Source organism: Castor canadensis, chromosome 6 (genome assembly GCF_047511655.1).
Source record: "Castor canadensis chromosome 6, mCasCan1.hap1v2, whole genome shotgun sequence".
Taxonomy (NCBI): domain Eukaryota; kingdom Metazoa; phylum Chordata; class Mammalia; order Rodentia; family Castoridae; genus Castor; species Castor canadensis.
In genome coordinates this window covers 46,767,665-46,787,275 of record NC_133391.1, presented here as the reverse complement: position 1 = coordinate 46,787,275, position 19,611 = coordinate 46,767,665, and positions in this window count along the sequence as shown.

The window sequence follows — 19,611 nt, the reverse complement described above, 5'->3', positions numbered from 1 at the left end:
TCATCTGGTTCAAAATAGATACGGGCCCCTACTTTGGTGAGCAGGTCTCGTCCAAGCAAGGGAGCGGGGCTCTCAGGGACGACCAGAAAGGAGTGTGTGACCTGGTGTTTTCCTAAGTCTACCTTTCTTTTGGTAGTCCATGAGCATAACTTTGTACCCGTGGCCCCCTGAACGACACTTGTTCGTTTCTTGTCAAAGGTCCACATGCCTTGTTTAAGACCAAATACTGGGCGCCGGTATCCACCATGAACCCCATCAGCTTCCCCTCCACACATACAGTTACACAAGACTCGGGGAGGGGGTCTGAGCCCCGTCTCCCTCAGTCCTCTTTCTGGCTAGAAGGACTCTGGCCTGCTCCACTGCACGTTCCCTTTCCCTGTTACCTCCCGGTCTCCTGCCAAACCCTCTTCTTCCCTTTAACTTAGGGCACTCTCTCTTCCAATGCCCAGTCTCCTTACAGTAAAAACAGTGTTCCTTATCCAGGGTCCTGGTGTGGCCCCCTTCACTGGGTTGGTCCCGGACACCTGCTAGGAAAATACGGGCCATTTCTCTTTGTTGCTTTCGGTTCTCCTTAGCCTGGAACTCCCTGTCCTCCTTTCTCAATTTCTCCTGGGCCTCCCTGTCTTCCTTTCTCCGCCTTTCCTCCCTTTCTTCTGGAGTTTCCCTTGCGGTAAAGACCTTCTCTGCTATCTGTAACATTTCCCTAATGGTTATCTCCCCTAAGTTTTCCTGTTTATTGAGTTTTCTCCTAATGTCTGGAGCTGCCTGATTAATGAATGAGAATACCACAGCAGACCGGTGGATCTCCGCCTCGGGGTCAATAGGGGTGTACTGACAGTATGCCTCATAGAGGCGTTCTAAGAAACTGGCTGGGCTTTCATTTTCCCCTTGGACAACTGCCTTTACCTTTGCAAAGTTGGTGGGCCTCCTAGCAGCCACTCGGAGACCTGCCATAAGAGTCTGGCGGTAGATTCAGAGACGCTCCCTACCTTCTGCGGTCCTGAAATCCCAATCAGGGCGGCGTAGGGGGAAGGCCTCGTCTATGGCCAGTTGGAGTGTTGTGGGTCTCCCGTTGTCCCCCAAGACATTCTTTCTAGCTTCGTGGAGGATGCGCTCCTGCTTCTCCGTCATAAAAAGAGTATTGAGCAGCTGGTGACAGTCGTCCCATGTGGGGCGGTGTGTATGCATGACGGACTCCAGGAGGTCTATGAGACACTTAGAGTCTTCTGAAAAGGGTGGGTTCTGCGTCCTCCAGTTATATAGATCACTGGAGGAGAATGGCCAGTACTGAAACTGTTGCCCCCCTCCCAGTCCTCCTTGGCTTACCGTCCAGACTGGAAATGTGGGGACAGTTTCCTCCCCATGTGTTGAAGAGGAGGGCCCATCTTCTCCCTCCCTTTCCTTCCCGTACCCCTCGGGGGCGGAGTCTTCGACCCATTCCTCCTCCTGCTGCCAGTCTTGTTGAGGAGGATGAGGAAATTTCCTCCTCCGGGGCACTGGCCTGACCAGGGGGAGTCACGTATGGGGGTGGCCGATCTTCCTCTACCCCCGCGAGGGATGGGTAAAGGGGGGAACTCTCCGGTAAGACTGGGGGTGGTAAAGAGGGTGTCCTATTTTGAGGACTGGTCAGGGAGGGAAGGGGAGGTTTCTCTTCCTCTTTTATGACCAAGGCGGCCGTGACTGGGGTTTTAGCCCCGGGAGCTGAACTGGAGTGGTGAGTCAGAAAAGCTGTTAACCAAGGGGGGGGGTTCCCCACTAAATCTTCCCAAACCAAAATGTAGGGGGCCTGATCTGGGTGGCCTTGATTGCCTGGTCGGAAAACAACAGCCTTGACCTTAGTGATCAGGTCTAGGGAGAGGGAACATTGAATGGGCCATTCGACTCCAAAGGTGGGCCATTCTGCAGAACAAAGGGTGTTGAACTTACCTTTCTTAATGACCAGACCCGCATTTAATGCCCTTTTTTTGACTTCTGGAAAGTGAGAGAGAATCAAAGACTTTGGGGTTGCTTGTCCCTGTCCCATTGTGGGATGAGAAGCAACCACCAGGAGAGATAGAACAAAAAAGATGAAAGCAACAATAACTCCACACACACAGAACACTCTCCACCACTCGCTTGGACCGGTCCTTCTCTCATGCTGGTGCGCACCCCATTCAACCTCCTCACCGTCCAATTTGGATATCAGGCCAAAAGGCGTCCACTTGACGGGTGGTCGGTCGACTAGTTCAATTAGTTCTTCACCTGGCGCCAGGATTCCTGAAATGCTTGAGCCCAAATGAGAGGAAAGCCTCTCCCAGCAGGACCTTGTGGTCCCCTTAACGAGATTCCCAGAATGATTCTTCCCGGGGATTGTCCAAATCCCCGCCGCAGCCCAAACAGGAACAATCATCTACCAATTAGTTCCCTCCAAATGAGAATCTCAGACTCTCCCAATGCCTAGGACTTGGAATCACCTCTGCTTTCTCGTGGACGGTCTGCCTTCTCGAAAAAGGGTATCTCAGTGGGACCTCCAAATGTTAGGGTCCAAGAATCCTATTCCTCCGAGAGACAGAGAGTCACGCGTGAATGCAATCAACAAAGCAGAGTTTATTGAGCTGGCAAGCCAGGGTCAAGCTCCCACACAGACACACAGGTCCGATTGGGCAGACAAGACCCCGAGCCTCTTTAGGGAAGATCTTATATAGGCCCCTACCGACCGTTACAGCAAAAGCCCGCACAGTACATAGCCAATGAGTTTGTAACACCACATACATTTCCAGCCTATCCATTTAAGAGTACATTACTTCTTAGCCTATAGATTCAAGGGTCAGTATTCGCGCACACGGTTACATTTAGCAAGCAGGCAGGGCACATCTTGCACGTACTTCCAGTCGTCTTTCGCAATCTGCTCACATTCCTCACATTCCTCACATTCCACCTGCCCCCATCCTGTTTATCTTATCCTGCACGGGGCATCCTGTGCTGGCTTTACTGGTTTCTGCTATGGGGATCTGCTGGGGCAAAGGGCACATCCTTTCAAGAACAGGACATTTTCGACAGCTATTTTACAAAATAAAATAGGCATATTTATTAACTTATTTCTTTTTCTCATACTCAGAGGAGGAAGTGTTAAATACAACAGATTTAAGATAATCCAGAATGATTTTTAAAAGAAAGTGCTGCATTTTCAGAATCCTCACTGTGCTATGAGCTTGGATCATATGCCAGATATTATATCAACACGTGATGGTGAAGTGTGTTCAGTTCAACCACTTCCAGAGCTAACATCCATGAGAAGGAATAAATGTCAATGATAAGACCAGATGAGTGAAGGCAAAGCACCTCATAACGAAAAGGTGATGTGCTGTGTTAACAGTCTTTGGAAGTGTACTGAAATATGGTCTTGGAAAGAAGGAAGTGGTGATATCTACAAAATGCTTTGTCATTCATCATACAGTCATTTAACATGCATTTATCAAGTGCCTACTATGTTCCAGATGCAGTTCCCAGTTAGATGCAGAGGCATAATAGTGCATAAGAGTGGGCCACAGCCTTCAGTGAGCAGGGCAACCACTGAAGAAGGCAGATAAATTTCAAGTCCTGGGGAGAGCTAAAACAGATGCATGAATAGAAAACCACAGCAGTGCCAGGACAGAAGGCTAGACTTACATCAAGGAGTTGAAGATTCTTTCTGCAAGGTGGTGATTTTTAAGATAGATTTTAAAGGACAAGAAGAAAATTTCCAGAGATTGATGAAAGTCATTCCAGGTTATGGAAACAGCAAATTAAGAGACACAGAAATATGTTGAATCTGGAAAACTAAATTTCATGTGCCTGAAATGAGATGGGGGTGGGATATTAAGGAAGAAAATTAAAAATAAGACTAAAAAAAGTAGCTCAAGGTGAATTATGAGATTTTATACATCGAATGTATTGATTTTCTTGTACTTTTATACATAAGTAAATGCCTAAAATTCACCCTTGAGGAATAGAGTTGAATAGGGAGAAGGTATGTTGAACTCAATATACCTCAAGAGATTATGTGCTCAATATATTGTGAGGCACATTGTTCTCTTTTCAGAAAATGATATTTGCTTCATAATATTCTTCCAAGTTGGAGTAGCAGGGCATAGGCCTTTACACAACAGACCCTCGGTGGACAGCTCTTTGGCTGAATGCATGAAGGACACCTTCCTCCTCCTCGAAGCTGGAAGATGAATGACTTATTAGAAATCAGAGAATTTCTCTTGCCGTGCCTCCAATTGATGTCTTCAGCTACTATATGAATATAATATCATTGTATCTTTTGAGTGTCCTTCTGCCCCTCCAATTATTATACTAACTTCTTGGGGGAATAGACTACGTTGTACTATTTTTACTTTTAGTAGCAAGTAGCACATTACATCAGAACAGACCAGCCTCACCATTGCAATCGAAGTCTAATATTATCAACTTTTGGAATTTGCTTATTTAAAACTGATGCTTTTAAAATAGGTTCTTAAAATTAATAACAGAACTGAATTTCAACAACTATATATATAAAATATTATATATTATATAATTATATATTATAACCATATATATATAATATCCATGAACCCATATTTATATACATAATAAAAATAATTAAATGAGAGAGCTGCTCTTTCTATTATACAATGACAATAAATTGAAGGGAATAGTTGTAGTCAAAAACTAGCATTAGGCAAGCACCACAGAGATAATATTGTTGCCAGCGAGAATCATCAGAGGGTGCTAAAATTGGTGGGCAAAAGTATGATAAAGAGCAGAATATTTGAGTAGCCTGAGATTCTTTCGCCACAGATACTCATTAAACAAAAAGGAAAAACTGACGGCACCATCACCAGGTGGTCCAGTTTACAATCACCAGTAAAAATAAAATCAACATCGCACTTGATTTGGATGCACTGAGAATGTCACATTGCTTGAGATATTTAGCCAAAAATGTGCAACATCAGTCTAATCATGAGGAAACATCAAAGAGAAATCATGAGACATTCTACAAAATGACCAGTACTTCTTCAAAAGCATGAAGTCAGAAAGGCAAAGGCCACGCAACTGTCAGACTAAGGAAAATGAAGGGCAATTAAGGACCCTGTGGCAAATATCTAGAAGAAGGAGGCTAGTAGGCATCTGGTCAGATTCTAATCAGCTCTAGAGACTCAATAATAGGTTGCATCAATATTAATTTTCTGGTTTCTGTCACCGCTCTATGACTGTTAATATATTAACACTGCAGGAGTCTTGTGAAGGGAATATGGGAATCTTCTACACAGTTTTTCTAACTTTTAAAATCTAAAAATTTTTCAAAATAGGAAGTTCTTTAAGAAATATAAATGGGCTCCAGTTGTACATGAAATCTAAACCCATAAGCAGCTACATTTGCTTAGTAAGTGTAATGAGATCATCTAATTTTCACTTTGCAGTTCTTTTAACTGCAGTGGTTGATAAAGAAGATGTAATATAAACATGCAATAATTGACACACTCCCCTAAAAGCAGAGCTTTCTTGCTGGAGATTTATTTTTCTTGCGCTACTAATGAAGATGGTACCAGTTCAAAATTAAGGAAAAATAATAAAAATTAAAAGGCAAAAAAAGTTTGTAAATGTACAAAAAGATTACTAATCTACAAATATTTCCTAAGTACTATGTGCTAATCAATTTTGCCAAGATAAAGAAACAGAATACATAGTCTTTGAACTTAAGGCCTTCAAAATCCAGCCCAGGGGACAGGAGACATTTATGGAACAGCTTATCTTAGAGTGAAACATTCCCCAAACCTGGCATTTCCACAGAGGCACCTCCCATTGGTTACTCTATTTGTCTGCAATGCCTTCCATAATAAAATATCACAGAGACTTGGTGCCTTGGTCAACCAAAATTTTTCCTTACTCTGGAATTTATAAGGGTAAGGTTCCCACAGGGAAGGTTTCTCCTCAGGCCTCTGTCCTCGTCTTGCAGATGGCAGCCTCCTCACTATGTGCTCATATAGGTTTTCCTCTATGTACAGGCATCCTTAATGTCTCTTCCTCTTTTTATAAGGATACCAGGCCTATAGATTTTGGGTCCCACCCTTCTGACCTCACTTTACCTTTTATCTCTTCTAAGGTCTTATCTCTTTCCAGCCTTGTTGGAGGTTAGGGATTCAACATGAATTGGAAGGTGGGAGTGGGGTGGAGGGAAGGGGATGGGGATACAATTCAGTCTGTAACAGTTACCCTGGAAGATGGCTGGCTGGAGAGTTTCTGAGAACTACTGAGCAAGTGCAGCTTGGGTCAGCCCTGCTTCTTTCTGTTCTTCAAGTTCCACCTACCTGCAAGATCATCTCAATTGGTTCTGAATGGTTGGGGAAAGAGGTTCTTTCTACTTTTTGGGCCTCCTAGGGCCATGGGATCATATTCAACTATCTCAACTGTTACATTAGATAATATACCGAAGGCAGCATAAGTAAATATTTCTTAGACACCAGCTTGCTGCAGAACTACTTAGGCCATCTCATGGAACTTTATTTTTGGCAGCAGTGGGATTTGAACGCAGGGCCTCACAGTTGCTAGGAAGGTGATATTTATTTTCGAGATAGGGGCTCCCAAACTGTTTGCCTGGGGCTGACTTTGAACCATGATCCTCCTAATCTCTGCCTCCTGAGTAGCTAGGATTACAGGCATGAGCTACCAGCCCAGTCAGAGTGCTTTTCTTTAAGATGAGTAAGAAATTGTTTCATCTCCAAACAACCAAGTTGTTTCATATGATAGTTTACTCTTTGGCTATTAATTTCAAATTAGAGTCACAGATAGTAAAGCATATAATCAAACTGTTTAATTTTATTTTTGCATTACCATAAATTAATGCAAAGAGATTTTATTGTGATAATTCATACACATATCGTGTGCCTTGAACAAGTGCTTCCTCTTCATTATAGTCCCATTCCACTCCCCTTTCCCTCCTTTTTCAACAGTGTTTTGTGGGTTTCATGTATGTGTATATAGATGTGTGTTTATCCATATACGTATATGTAGCATACATTGATCCTCTTCACCCCTGAGTATCCTTTCCTTCCCCTCCCCTCACACAGTGATCCCCGGACCATCCCCCATACACATTCATATTCCATAATTATTATTATTGTCACCATCATCATTTTAGGTCTAGATTCCACAAATGAACAAGAATGATGCTATATTTGACCTTTTGAATTGGCTTATCTTGCTCAACATGATCTCCAGTTTTATCTATTTTACTGCAAATAACATAATTTCATTTTTCTTTATGACTATCCATGGCATATCTCTATCTATCTATCTATCTATCTATCTATCTATCTATCTGCCTACCTACAATTTTCTTCATCCATTCACTGGTTGTTGGGTACCTTTGTTGATTCTAAGTTTGGCTATTGTGAACAGAACTGCAACAAATATGTGTATGCAGGTATCACTCTTGTATATTGATTTACGCTCCTTTGGATATACGCCCAAGAGTGGTTTGACAAGGTCATAATCTAAATCTATTTTTAGCTTTTTGAGGAGCCTCCATTCTGATTTCCGTAGTGGCGCTACGAGTTTACATTCCCATTAACAGTGAATGAGGGTTCCTTTTCCCCACATTCTCTCTAGCATTTATTGCTGTCTATTTTGTCTTGATTTTTGCCAATCTGACTGGAATGAGATGGAAAATTTTAATGTAGTTTTGATATGGTTTCCTTTATGGCTAAGAATGCTAAACATTTCTTCATGTATTTATTAATGATTTGTATTTCTTCTTTAGAAAACTGTCCAATTTGCCCATTTATTAATTGCATTTTTAATCCTTTTGTTATTTAATTTTTGAGCTCTTTATATGTTCTGCATATTAATCTTTTATCTGTAGAATAGTTAGTAAAGATTTTCTCCCATTCAGCTGCCTCTTGATTTTGGTAACTGTTTCTTTTGATATGCAGAAACTTTTTAATTTGATGCAATCCCATTTGTCTGTTCTTGCTCTTATATCCTGGGTGACTGGAGTCCTATACTGAAAATAATTACCTCTGTTTATATTTTCCAGAGTTTTTCCTATGTATTCCCATAGAAGTTTCAAATTTTCACATTTTATATTTAGATGTTTCATCCATTTGGAGTTGATTTTTGTTCAAGATGTGAGATAGGAATCCAGAGTCAGTCTTCTGCATGTAGATAACCAGTTTTCCAAACATCGTTTGTCAAAGAGTCTGTCTTTTCTCCAGTGTAAGTTTTTGATTCATTTGTCAAAGATCAGATGGTTATAGCCATCTATGGTTCCTCTATTATGGCTCCTCTATTCTGTTTCATTGGTCTTTGTGTCTGTTTTTGTCAGTACTATGGTCTTTTTGATACTAGGACTTTGTAGTATAGTTTGAAGTAGATATTATGATACCTCCAGTTTCATGCACAGAATTACTTTTGCTATTCAGGGTCTTTCATGCTTCCATATGAGTTTTGGGATTAATTTTTCTATTTCTGTGAAAAATGATTTGGGGATTTTGATAGGCATTGGACTGGATCCATAGGTTGCTTTCAGTAGTATAACCATTTCCACGATAATAATTCTGCTAATCCATGAACATGGGAGATTTTTCCATGTTCTAGTGTCTTCTTTAATTTCTTTCTTCAAGGTTTTATAGTTTTCATTCTAGAAGTTTTTCACATCCTTAGTTAAGTTTATACTTATGTATCTTTTGAGGCTATTGTAAAAGGACTTTTTCTGATTTCTTTACCTGCTTATTCATTATTGATATAGAAAGCTACTGATTTTTGTGCATTGATTTTATATCCTGCTCCATTGCCAAAAGTGCTTATTTGGTCTAGGAGTTTTTTTGGTAGAATCCTTAGGGTCTTTTAATTATAAAATCATAGCATGTACAAATAGGGATAATTTGACTTTTTCCTTCCCTATTGGAACTCCTTCATTTCTTTCTCTTGCCTTATTGCTATGGCTAGGAATTCTATTATTATATTGAATAAGAGTGAGGACACACCCATCTCATTCCTGATTTTAGAGAAAATGATTTCATTTTCCAGCCATTTAGTATGATATTGGCTATAGGTTTGTCATATATAACCTTTATTGTGTTGAGATACATTCTTCCTATTCCCAGTTGCTTCAGAACTTTTATCATAAAAGGATATTGAATTTTGTCAAAGGCTTTTTCTCCAATGACTGAGATGATCATGTGATTGTTTTCAAACTGGTTTTTAATTTAATTTTTATTATATAGATGTGGATGATACCAAAATATCATGAAATTTATATATGACTTCAGTAATAGTATTTGTATCCCTAGTTTAATATTTTGTAAGTTTAGGACTATTTTTGTAAAGCAACATCACTCATTTACTTATGTCTATTGATATGAAAACAAATGTGTTTTTTCTTTAATAGTGAAGAAATAGGAATTGAAAAGGCAATAGTAGTAATAAATAGATAATTTAGTACACAGATTTTAAGTTTTTTCCATAAAATGAAATAAATTTAAAAACTGAAAATAATCTCTACTTCACTTACTTAAACAGTAAGACCTCATATTACATTGTGTCCAACTGATTTGTTATGTATGGCAAGTATTAATGCTAAGATATTACATAATTTTCATGTTTTGTAGGTTTTATCAAGATAATCTGCACAGACAGCTACAAAACATAATCTATTTCTGAATTAGCCACTTATTAGTGCTTACAAGTAGAGAATCCTCCACAATAATTAACAAGGTGTACCCATGCATATTAGCACATAAAGATTAAGTTTTTAACACTCAACTTTGTTTCATGCTGAAACAAATCCTGTTGTGCTAATTCCATGCTAACCTATGGTATCTCATTCATTATTACCTAATTAACCTCCTAATAGCCACATCATAAGAGTTTGTGTCCATAATTATTCTAGATATTAGTTTAAAATGCAATCTTACTGATTTTTGAAATTGATTTGGAAAACCAAATTCTTGCAATTTACATAGAAGAAAATTCCCTGCCTTTGGGATGTTGTTTATTGCAGAGTCTCAATCATCTCTCAGCATTCCCACATGTATCTACATATTACATAGTGGAAGTGAATGTTGAAAATAAAATTAGTTAGGCAATATTCATGGACAATTGAAGGCAAAAGCTAAATAGCTAGTAACAGTTACATAAGATGAATGTATCATTTTTTATTAATAAAAATAATTCTGCCCAGAAGTAGAAAGTTTTGAAAACAAACTCAGAGAAAAGCCAGGCACCAATGATTCACACCTATAGCCCTAGCTACTTATGAGGCAGAGATCAGGAAGATAGCAGTCTGAAGCCAGCAGGGGCAAGTAGTTTGTGAGACCGTGTTTCAAAAATACCCAACACAAAAAAATAGGGCTGGTGGAATGGCAAAAATGGTAGAGCGCCTGCCTAGCAAGCATGAGACCCTGAGTTCAAACTCCAGTACCACCCCCACATAAAAAACCCTCAGGGAACAATATTAAAAATATAGGATTACTTATAAAATCCTTTGGGATGTACAGGGAAGAGAAGTCATCAGGGAAGATATAGAACATCATCAACATTCAGAAAGTATTTGTTTTGTGATAATCTAGAGTTTATGCTGACATTTCTTTTGAAGTCTTTTTTCCAGTCACATTATAGAGATGCCATTCGAGTGTTTAAATTTGACTGGTCAGCTTGTGCTTGCTTTCCATAAAACACTTTGCAATGGAAACAGATGGTCAGTTTTCTGCTTTCCCAGCGGGTAATGAAGCAAAGGTTGGCGTCTGTGAGGAAGGTGCTGGTGATGGAAGAGGTTCACAGGAGCCTCAGCTGACTGCTGCTACTGCACAGCTTACCACTAGATGTCCTGTGTACTAAACAAGAAGAAAACTAATGCATACGTTTGCATTCTTATCCTGGCAATGGTAGCTTCTGACTTTAATAACGTAGCTCTGGATTTCCAAAGTAGCTGGTCAACCATTTTCTGCTACATTTCCCATTGACATAAGCAAAATGAAACAGTGTTTTAAGTCACGGAAGGAAGCCCAGGATGACATTTGTCATGGTTGCAAATAATTGTAATAATTTGATTGAAATATTTATCTCATACTCTTTCAGTGAAGAGTATAATATACTCTTCCCTTATTATAATATAATTCCCTTATTTCAGAGATAGATCTTTTAATTAAGCTTCATTTTTCTCATTTAGCAAGCTCAACAGGCTGTCTTGTTATAGATTTCTTTCTTTTCTGAGAAGGGTAATACATGGGTCTAGCAAAACAATTACAGCTTTTTCAGAGGAACCATTCACACGATGTTATCTTCCATGACTGCTAAGCAAATTAAAGTTGAAATTTTCCTGTCAATTTGGGTGATTATTATGATGAATCTGTGAAGTACAGAAGGTGTTTAAAGCAGTGTGATGCCTTTCTAAAATTCCGTCTCCTAACAAGGCATAAAAGTACCTGCAGATACCAATAATGTGTGCCAAAGGATAATGTGAAAGGTTGTCATTTGCTCCAATTGTTTGAGTGTGGCAGTGAGACGAGGGAAAATCTGGTGAGGCATCTACTCCAACCTCGAGAGCTGCAGGAAAGGGAATGGAGGAATAAGCTGTTGTCAGTAAGAATCCCACACAGCTTGGTGAGAGTCCCATCAAGATGAGGGCAAACAGCAAATGCCTTCCCTGGCAGCCTCAGGACCTGTTGGCAGGACAGGAACATGAACGGGAACATCAACTACAAGCTCCCAAAAAATTAGTGGAAAAATAACAGCAAAGACGATCATTTTTTAACTTTTAAAAACATTGTTTATAGTGTCTTACAAGGAATAACTTTTTAAATGTCTTTGGGCTCCCTGGACATATGTGCCTGCTATATTAAGGTGGTGAGAAATTATCCCATCAGACATATGAAGGACATGAAACCAAGCGGATGGGGTGACATGAAAGTGGAGCACCCCGGAACCTGAGGAAGCAGGAGGTCTTTTTTTTTTTTTTTTTTTTTTTTTTGTAAATGAGTGGGTTAAAGCATTTTCCCTGGCCAGCTTGCTTTCACCGTAGCACCCTTCATATCTCCTTGGTAGCCATAGGCAGTGACAAGGGAAAGAAACAGATGTACTGCAAACTGTCTCAGCTTCACTGAGAAGCTTAGGAACAAGAAGACTCCTCCTTTAACATAATTGCAGCAGCCACAAATTAGGCACATCCACGGGGACTGAGCACTACAAGGTCCTGCTTTAAAATGATTTCTGAGTCACTTTCCTGTACCTAGGACCTTTGCGCTGCTGCCTTCTCAGGACAACAGAGAAGAGATTGGAAGGGAAGGAGGGAGGGGTAGGGAAAGAGGAGATTCATTCTTTTACTTATTTGTAAGACAAATATTTATTGAGTGCCTGTGTGTAATGTGCATTGTATCAAAGCTGCTTCTATCCTCCCTTCCATTGGTGCATGACAATCCATTTTAAATGGGATCACACAAGGAGGAAAAGGGAATAGTGAAGTTAGGGGAGAAGAATGGTGGAGATGTTTTATTCTTTCCCATCACTGAAGTTGACTCATGCTTTTCTGTGTTTCATTTCTCATGGTGGGCAAGCTCCCTGGAAACCATTTTGATACTAACTCTCATGTGGAACCTTTCCAGATTTACTGATTTCTGTGTGATTCAAACAATGATGGTTCTTAGATGATACAACACAACTTTGCTTTGGTTCCATCACATTTTATTAATGAAATTGTTTTTCCTCATAAGTAAATGGCTTTGGAAAGACATGAATGACTTAGACGACATGAACTCTTGGGTAGTGGTTGAGCTGAGTGATTTTTTTTCCTTAATGATTAGACAGTTGTGCTAAAGGTGAAGCTAGAAGGCAGAACTTGAGGCTTCCTGTTAAAGGCTGGACCTTCTCTCTCACACTGTTCCTTATTGATATTATGATCAGAGCACTGTTTAAAATCTGAGGTGTAAATCTATTTTAAAATATACTAGGTTAAATCCGCACAAGCTACACAGTAGATAGTAAATAGCTCTGTCATTGGGGTAGAATTAGAGGACAGAGAGTTATGATGGTTCCCTCCAAAGGGCTCAGTTGTTGGAAGCTTGGTCCCCAAGGGTGCTGACGTTAAGAGAAAGTGAGGCATTTGGGAGGTGGGGTCTAGTGGAAAGGTCCTTGGGTCTTTGGAGGCTCTGCCCCTGGAAGGGCTTGAGGTAGTTCTCATGGAACCCCTAAGTCAGTTCTCACAAGAAGAAGCTGTTATAAAAGGCTGAGGCTGAGGCTGACCCTTAGTCACTTTCTGGCTTCATGCTGGCTGTGTGATCTCTCCCTCTTGTGCACGCTTCACCATTGTGATGCTGCCTGTGCTGAGGGCTTTACCAGAGCCAAGCCAATGCTGCCATCATGCTTTGAACTTTCAGAACTATGAGCTCAGTAAACTTCTTTTATTTATAAAGCAGCCAGCCTCAGGTAATACAGTAACAGAAAGCACATTAATACAAATGTATTAAATAAAATAATTTCCAAGGTGTTTTTTTTTTTTGGCAATATTGGGGTTTGAACTCAGCTTTGAACTTAGCTTTCTACTGATTGCGCCACACTGCCAGCCATTTTTGCTCTGATTCTTTTGGAAATAAAGTCTCACTTTTTGCCCCGGCCAGCCTGGAGTATGATCCTATTTTAGGCTTCCTGATATCCCTGGAATGATATACAATCATGCTCAGCTTTCTTCTGTTGAAATGGGATTTTGCAAACTTTTTTTGGCTGGGTCTGGCCTGACCTATGATCTGCCTGATCTCAGCATTCCAAGTAGCTAGGATCCACCAGCACCTGACTGGCTCAGTGATTCATTTTTAAGTGATGAATAATCATTTTTAAATAAAAATAACCTTACTTAAAATTAAATTGTTCAAAATGGTGAACACAATAAATACTGATGCAGGCAAAAAAAAAGTCACAAGCTAGATTATTAGTTTTTAGATAGGTAAGTGATTAATTGGTGGATTGTCTTTGGTTAATTTTATCTGTTATGCTAAGATAAAGGCAATAATCAGACTAACAAAAATTACTTGAGTTATTTGGTCAAATAAATTGATGATTCACTTGGCTGCTCAATTATGGGCCTATGTTATATAGCACACATCACCCTATTTTGATTGATTTGAAGGAATTCTCCATCTTTTGCAATGTTTCATTGTCTGATTTTTGTTGTCTCCTGAAGCAGACTGTAAATTCCAAGAGGGCAGAACCCTACTGTTTTTTGCATAGCTTTTTCCCATGCAGGTCCTGTAAGGCATGCACAATAGGTATTCAGTGTTTTGTGAAGAAATATCAATGAACAAATGAATGAATGAAACAGAACCCTGCAAGCTAAAACTTCTACATAAATTCATTAGATGGTCTATGTCTACTAAATGTGGGGGAGAATTGTTTTAAAAAAGTGAAAAATGCACCCCATCAACCAACTGGTATATCATCCCTCTCCCAAATAAATCATTTAATTTCTTATTGAATTATGTCCCTTGAGTTTAAGTCAGCCAAATCTATGGAGAAATGACCTGCTAGAAATCTCTGGTAACATAATGGCCCTCTGGTTCTGTGGTAACATAAATGGAAAGACCTTTTAGAGATTTTGATACAAGATATTCAAATAGTTATGTGGGAATTTTGTACTTATAACAAACTCAGTATTTCTGTACTTTCAAATTTCCATTTCATTTAACATATGAATCTCTATTACAAGGATTAAGTAAGTCATAATCAATATGTACTGCAAAACCATTAAATATTTTGGAGAATAGAGAAGAAAAAAAGTGTGTGTGTATGTGAAAATAGCAACTATACCCGATCTTCCCCACCTCCTTCCACACAAAGAATGGACTTTAGCTTGGGACATACAGCAGCTAGGTGAGCAATAGAAAAATACCTGTTTTGTTTTTAAATTAAAATGACAACTTAGATTCAAGAGAGAAAAAATGGAATCTATTTTAAACAGAAAATTTCAGACATGACTGTGATTATTTATTATCTTACTGCTGCATCCTTATGGACTGGGGAAAGTTCATTAGAGTAATGTTTAAATAGAATACCAAAACATATGCAATGAATTAAATTCTACATTTCAAAACTGTCATCTAGTTCTACATGGAGAGTGGAGTATTTTGGATACTATTAGTAGAAAGTCTAATATGCAAGCTATTAGTAAGCAAGGTTTTCATATCCTCTGTTTTTCCAGAGATTTTTCTTCTTCCTCTTACAAAGGAGAAAAAGGAAGCAAGGCCTAAAACTCAAGCACATCCTTTGTTAACATGAGGGGTAGTTCTTAGTATTCCTTTTACACTGTCTGGATTTCCAAATGAACCCTTATTGTTTTTAGCAAGTGAAAACTGGGAGGAAAATAGAAATGTAATATGTATTATTACATTTTAATGTGATATTTTACTTTTCTGTTTGTAGCTATTGAAGCTTTTGTCTTACTTCATTAAACATTTAATAAATCACCACCAGTTCTGTGACAGATTTAACCATAACACAAACAGCAGGGGGTGTGCACCCAACTCAGTTCATATAGGCATATAATGTCAGTGTCTACATCATCACGCCCTGCGGGCATATTGGCAGAACAACCAATGGAAGGTAAGCTTTTTCTGACAAAGCTTCGGAAATAAAGTTTTCTTCTTTTATCTTACTACAAATCAATTGGAGCCCTTACAGCAAAATCCTATAAAATAACTTCAAACACCACTTCTTAGTCTAAAAATTTGTATTATGGCTATAACTCTTTGAAGTGTTATGACTGAAGTTTGGAGAAAAATGATTTAAGTGCTATCTGCTAGACATCAGAGCTTCAAAAATTCTCTCAGTTTTTCTTGACACATAAACTGCTACTCACTGTATGTTTTTAACACTTTTTTTTCTTGCTTTTAACCACCTAACCCAGTTTGCTTGATAAAAGTTATTTAACTAGTTTATCCAATTGAATTAATATGCTTTAAAGGCTCACCAAGTTACAATTGATTATTTTACTTTGCCAAGTTTTTTTTTTTTTCCATTCTAAGAGTTTGGGTTTTTTTTTTTTTTAAAGAACTTTCAGAATCTCAATCATGTTGACTTTAAATTAAGTTTTTAAAAAAAAAATCACTAGGGTAAATGTAAAACATGAGGCTGAGGGCACCTGTGACTCCTGCTTGGAAGTTAAATGTGGAGAAGTCTCCTGTATGTCAAGACTCCAAAGTTGCCTCCTAGAAAGGGCATGAGACTCATCGGCCCTCTGCCAGCCATGGCAAGAAGGACTGGTCAGAGATTCAAGTTGCTGCATGCCCATCAATGCTCTTCAGAGTGAAAAGTTGGCACTTTACATTTCTCTTAAAAAGACACAGCAGAAGAGTAGATTTCATTCAGCTAGCTCTTCGTGAGGGTCCACCATATGCAGGTGCCTCAAATAGATGCTGTTTGGGGCAGTGTGCAAAAAAAAGAAAACAGAGTCCCTGACCTCAACAAGTGACCTTGAACTCAATATCTTAATATCTTAATACAATGAAACTTCTTTGACTGAAGAATATTTTGGGTGAGACTCTAAAAAGAAAATTATATTTTGTAGAGTCCAAACTAATACAGGTTCTCTATTGCCATTTCCTATTCAACATGGTCTAACTTTCATGGAAAGGTCTGGAAAGCAACAGCTTTACACTTTATCTGTGCTATTTAAAGACCAGTCTGCAACAAGACTACTTGTGGAAGAATGTAAATCAATGCACTGCTTCCTTCATTGAGAAAGTTTTGTCACCAAAAAAAAAAAAAAAGGCAACTAAGCTAAACGGTATGCTTGTGACATAGTTGATTTATACTCTGAACCAAACTCTTTATCTCTGCTGGTGAAGTGGCTCAAGTGGTAGAGGCCTTGAGTTCAAGCCCCAGAAGTACAAAAATAAATAAATAAAATAAAGTCAGGTTCAAACTCTTTATCTCAGATCAGTATCAAGCAATTAAAAGGTTTAGAAGCTTATTTGTGAATTGCTAATTTAAATAACTAGTCTTTGCAACCCAAATAAAATTTATAAATTATCTGGAGCAAAAGAAACTGCAAAACCAGAAAAGCAGAAACAAAAATAAAAATTACCTAAGACTAGAAGTGGGAAAAAGTTACGAAATACAGGAACTTGAGAAGGAATAGAGAGAGTCTGTTTTACATATGCAGGGAAAGAAATCATGTGTTACCTACCAGTCCTCAATGGGATGCTGGCGAAGGAAGGGTTTCTTTTGTGATTTATGTAAAGAATAGGCCAGAACAAAACAAACAGCAGGCCCTGCTGTTTTTAATTTTTTATGGTGTATCTACCACCTTCACTTTCCTTGAAAATGTGACACAAAACAGTATCTAAATTTCAAGTAGCCAAACTCAAAATATATCTAAAAATCTAGCATCGCCCTTTGCCCGAAAGTTTTCTCTTTAAAGCATCACCATTTCCAGTTGGTATTTAGACATATGTAAGTGGAGAGGGATGTGCAACACAGGCCACAGTCAGCTCCAAAGAGAGAAGTGCATGGGGGAGAATGCACAGCTCTGCTGAAGTAGAACACTATAAGAAGTCAGAAATAAGATTGGAGGTTTGATTTGCAGCCAGATTGAGAAACTCATTACATAGAACAAGGAAAGGTTTTTTGCACAGAGGAATGAATAGCAAGGTCAACAATACATGGTAACACACAGCTAGTTTTTTTATGTGCAAGTTAAATGAAATGGGAAAAATAGTGAAAGCTGGGAGAGTAGCCAAGTGCCTACTACAATAAAAATGGTAGTGAGGCCTAGGCAGGATAATGGTGGGTGAAATGGAAAGAAGCTGAGAGATTTGTGTCCTGTTGCAAGTTGGAATCTATGGGATTTGACCACTAATTAGATGTGAGAGACTAAAGAGAGAAAATATCAAAGACAATACTGAGATTTTTAACCTGGAAATTAGTGTTGAGTGAGAGAGAAAGAGGAAAGAGGGAAGAGAAGGAGAGAAAGGCAAGTCTGGGAGGAAAGATGAGTTCATTTGAACACACAAATTGTGAGATGACAGTGGGATCCAGCAAGGACAGAAATCAATTGGATATACAGTTGATCCTGGAGGAACTACATACAGTAATGTGTATTGGTGAGACTTCCAAGGAAAGGAACAAAGAGAAGGCTCAGAATAGAACACATTAGGGGCAGGAAGAAGAATATCCAGAGAATGAGTTAATAGAAGTGGTTCAGAATGATAAGAGAAGGGGAAGACTAATATCTGTTGAGTGACTTCTACTGTGCTAAGGATATTACATGGGTTACCTCATTTTAATCTTAGATCCAACTTTATTAGTTGGTATTATCCCTCCCTTCTCTTAGAGTTGAGAAAATTGAGGCTAGGAAACATTAAAAAATATGCCTCAACTAATATAGGAATTGGTAGATCTGGGGGTCTACCCAAGTCCTTTGAAGGAAACCTGTGTGCGTATGTCATTAAAGACAAAAGACTAGAGAGTTTCCAGACTACTGTGCAATCAGTGACATTAAAAACATGGAAAGTTTAAGAAGAATAAATACTGAAAAAGAAAACTAAGTGGCTATTGGATTTGTTTACTAGGAAATCATTGAGGATACTTGGGAAAGCTATTTCTTTATGATACTGGAAACTGACATTATACCATAAATATTTAAAGAATGGGTGGGTATTTTGAAAGTGGCAAGCAGTGAACCAAAACCTTTTTTGGACAACAGGGTGATGATGAAATAAAGAGGAGATTATGTAGGAACTCAAACGGGTTCCTGGATTGAGGAAAGACTATCTTATTGCTTCTATTTTTCTCATGCTTTTCTCCAGTAGAGGAGCCCTGGGCACATTTGTAGGCAGAGAAAGGGGATCAAATAGAGAATTTAGAGATAAGAGAGAATGAGGATAACTAAGCTACGAAGAATTAAAAAGGCCCAAGACAGAGGCAAATACTGGATTTGGGTACTGATAAGCACTAAATACAAGAAAATCATAGGTTGGCTCAGACAACAAAACTGTAGTCTGTACTTCCCGGTATGTTTTACTCAACAAAGACTCTCTTTTTAGCAGTTTAAAGCATGCTGCACAAACTGGTTATACAAAGCAAGGCACGAGGCTGGAGGGCTCCCACTCCAATTTGACAGCATCATTGTGTCTTCACACCACCTGTCACATCTATCGACATTTTAACTAATGTCAGAGTTCTTCTTTTGCTAATGAGCAGTCCGTTGGCTACGGGGTAATGAGTGAGTTGTGAGAAGCATGCTCATCCTTTCAGAGGCCCCTTTTTGTTTTCCAGCACCATTGCTGTCCTTTTTCCCCATCATAGACTTTTCCTTCATTTGTTAGTATTTCCTGACTTTCGGTTCCCAGCTAGAGAAATTGAGATGAAACGAAAGTTACCCAAAATACAAGATAAGGAAAGGACCCCTACACTAAGAATTCTAGTCTTGTGATATGATCACAGGAATCCACATTCCTATGTTTGGAAATGTTTTATCCTATCCAAACACTTAGAGATTCACAAAACACAATAGATTTTTTTTTCATTTTTCATAATACTCATCTTTAATACAGTTCTTTTTCTTGGCAGTACTTGATTATTAAAATTATCATATTATTTATGTACTGGGTGTATATTGTG